Here is a 3819-nt window from a genome sequence, read left to right on the forward strand (position 1 = left end):
TCTGATGTATAGCAAGTAATTGTGAAGACCATGGACTGGATCAGGCATACCTTAGTCTCTAGACTGACATTGTTGCAGCAGTTCTCCAAGGCTGTGGATAAAGGTATGAGCTTTTTCCCCATTTGGCAAAGGACTCACTATAAAGTTTAATCCTATTGATGATCTAAATAATCATCAGTTCTGTAAAGTGCAAGGGCATGGTCAGTGAAATCTATAACATCTTGTTCAAGTCAAAGCTCTTATGCACATCTCTCATAGTATTCTTAGGAACAACTCCCTCAAAAATTCAAGGATCTTTCCCCCCAAAGTTGGCAATATACAGCAACTTAATTAAGTCAGCATTCCAGTCTCTTACTGTCCTCATTGATGCAGGTGGTGATCCTGGTATTTGAAATCTATTGTATAAATGTTTCAGTGGTTTTATAGATGCACTTTCTCCTCCAAAATACAGATTTTGATCCACATAAGAAATTTTCTTTCCATTTACTGCCATTATGCCTCACAGTATACATTCTCTAAGGCTGGTGTCCAGCACAATCACTTCATACTCTTTATTCATGGCAAGGGGCAGGAAGGATTTAGAAGACCCAGAAAAGGAGAAAACACAGGGACTCCAGAATGTGAAGGGGTTTGTGTTTCAACTCTACTATCAGGCAGCAGCTGGAGAGCTCAGGACATTTTGAGGACTCGAGAGAAAAAGGAAGACTGGAGAAGTGAAATGAAGCTGAGAAGAAGGCCAACACACCTGCCACCACAGATAGTGGGTGAAGAATGGGAAGGGAGAGTGGAGAAAGACATGGCAGGCAACTCGTGAGTGATTTTCTTATGTGACATTGCTTTTCTTTCGCAACAGTGATTAAATGGACATAATTGAATGAGGCATGTCATATGTCAAACACTCTGCTGTAGTCTTTATTAGCTCATGTCATCTTAGCAATTCGTGAGTTAGTGATGATCATGCCCTTATTTGATGAGATACTTGAAGATGAAAGTTATAATAACAGCAAGGGCCATGTGGGGAGAGCTATATCTGACCTTTATCAACTTCACAAAGGGGAATGATCCCTGACCACAGCATCAATAACACCAAACCAACATCCATGAGATTAGACATGACCCTCAGCTCCCAAACCTATTTCAACTCATCTAGACACCAGTCTTATTGTTCATTATTGTTGTTAGATGCTGTCAAGTCAAGTATGACTCATAGCGACCCCATTAACAACAATTCTGAACCCTGATCTGTCCTGTGCCATTCACACCTGTCTTGACACAGTAAAGCTCATTGTAACAGTCACCATGTCAATCCACCTGCTTCAAGGGTCTTCCTCTCCTTCACCAACCTTTTAACTTTCTGTGCATCATGTCCCTTTCCAAGAAAAAGGCCCTTACAGCAACCTGCCTCAAGTATGTGAGGTGAAGCCTCATCATCTTTGCCTCTAAAGACCACTCCCTCTGCACCCTCTCCAAGACATATTTGTTTGTTCTTTTGACAGTCCATGGATGTACTCTTTTCCAACCCCACAGCTCAAAGGAATAAATTAATCTTCTGTCATCTCTATTCATTGTCCAGCTCTCAGATGCATAGCAAGCAATCAGAAAAATTATGGCCTGCATCACGCACACTTTAGTCCTCAAATTTATATCATTACTCCTAAATACGTTGAAGAGGTCCCTAACTGCTGTCTTTCCCAGTGCAGGATGCCTCCTGATTTCCTGACTGCTGGTACCAAGGCTGTTAATTGTGGATTCATGTTAGATGAAGTTGTTGACAATTTCAACTTTTCTCCATCTATCATAATGTTACTTATCAGTCCAGTAGTAAGAATCTTTATAAGAATCTTTGATTTCTTGACACTGAGGTGCAATCCATATTGAAGGCTGTATTCTTTGATCTTCGTAACAAGTGCTTCAAGTCCTTCTCACTTTAAGCAAGAATGGTTGTAACATCTGCATAACACAGGTTATTGCTGAGTCTTCCTCAGATCCTGGTGCCACATTCCTCTTTATATAGTGCAGTTTCTTGAATAATTTGCTCAGCATACTGTCTTAATAGCATGGATAGAGAATACAACACTGACACACTCCTTCGAATTTTAAACCATGGAGTGTTCCTTTGCTCTGTTCACACAACAGCCTCCTGGTCTAGGTGGAGATTCAACATGAACACAATTAAATGCTCTGGGATTCCCATGCTTCTCTATTAGCCATAATTTGTTATGATTCACATAGTAAAATGCCTATGCATAGTCAATAAAGCATAAATATATATTCTTCTGGTATTCTTTACTTTCAGCCAAGATCCATCTGACATCAGCAATGATATACTTTGTGCCATGGCATCTTCTAAATCCTACTTGAACTTCTGGAAGTTCCCTATCTATGTCAGATTCTAGCTGTTTTTTAATGTACTATTCTAGCTTTTTAAAAAAAATATATTCAGCAGTATTTTGCTTGTATGTGATATTAATAATATTGTTATACCTTTCTTGGGAATGGGAACAAATAACGGACCTCTTCCAATCTGTTGGCCAGAAAGCTGTCCTCCAAATTTCCTGGAATAGACTGGTGAGCACATTCAGGGATCCAAAGTTGCATCTGTTAATAGAAACAAGTCAATTGGTATCCCACTAAGTCTGGGGCCTTTGTTTTTGCAATACCTTCAATGCAGCTTCCACTTCTTCCTTCATGACCATTGCCTCCTGCTCATATGATATTTCCTGGATTTTTTCAGTGTCAGTGAGTTTCTTTTGGTACATGATTCTGTGTATTCTTTTGATCTATTGTTGATGTTTTCTTAGTCATTTCTTTATATTGACCATGTTGTTGTTTTTATGTGCCATCGAATTGCCTGCAACTCATAATGACCCTATGTACAGCATCTCTAAACCCTGCCATGTCCTGAGCCAATCTCACTAAATCAGACACACCAACCTCATTGCCCTAGTTGCTGTATTGACCCTTCTCATCAAGGGTCTTTCTCTCCTGCACTGTCTCTGTGCCCTTCCAAACACGATGTCCTTCTCCAAGGACCAGTCTCCACTGGTCACCTGCCCCAAAGTATGTGAGATAGAGTTTGAAAATCCTAGCCTCCAAGGAGAAACTTATTTCACCCTCTCCAAGACAGACCTATTTATTTTATTGACAGTCCATGGTATGCTCATGATTCTTCTCCAGCATTACAATTCAAAGACATAGATTCTTCTTCTGTTATATTTAGTTATTGTCCAGCTCTCCTCATAAAGCCCTGCTTCCCAAATGATCTGTTCTGCATATAGATTGAAATATTATGGAGACAGGATGCATCGCTGACACGCTCCTTTTCTGATTTTTGAAGCATTCAATGTCTCCCTGCTCTGTTCTGAGGACCACTTCCTGGCCCAAGTATAAGTTTTGCATAAGCACAATTAAGTGCTTCTGGGCTTCCCATTCTCCTCAAGGTTAACCACAATTTGTTGTGATCCACACAGTCAAATGCCTTTGCATAGTCAATCGAACACAGATAGATATCCCTCTAGTACTCTGCTTTCTGCCAAGATCCATCTGACATTGGCAATAATGACTCTGGTACCGTGCCCCTTCTAAACCCAGTTTGTATTTCTGGTAGTTCACTGTCAATGTACTGTTCCAGTGGTTTCTCTATCATCTTCAGCATAATTTTGCCTATGTATGATATAAGTCTCTTTATGAGAAACATAAACACAGGCTATACACATGGATTTCACCTGACGGCACACATAGGAATCAAATATATTACATTTGTGGAAAGACTCAGTATGAGCAGTGAAAACAAGGCTGGGTGCTGATTGTGGGACAGAC

General features: G+C 40.2%; 1 pseudogene; it reads right to left on the reverse strand.

Moving 5' to 3' along the window:
- Window positions 1-286: 286 nt before the first annotated feature.
- On the reverse strand, window positions 287-559 carry LOC102860901 (annotated as a pseudogene).
- Between the last annotated feature and the right edge of the window lie 3260 nt (window positions 560-3819).

This window comes from Elephantulus edwardii, unplaced genomic scaffold (assembly GCF_000299155.1).
Source record: "Elephantulus edwardii isolate Elephantulus edwardi_28Jun2011 unplaced genomic scaffold, EleEdw1.0 scaffold00353, whole genome shotgun sequence".
NCBI classification, from domain to species: domain Eukaryota; kingdom Metazoa; phylum Chordata; class Mammalia; order Macroscelidea; family Macroscelididae; genus Elephantulus; species Elephantulus edwardii.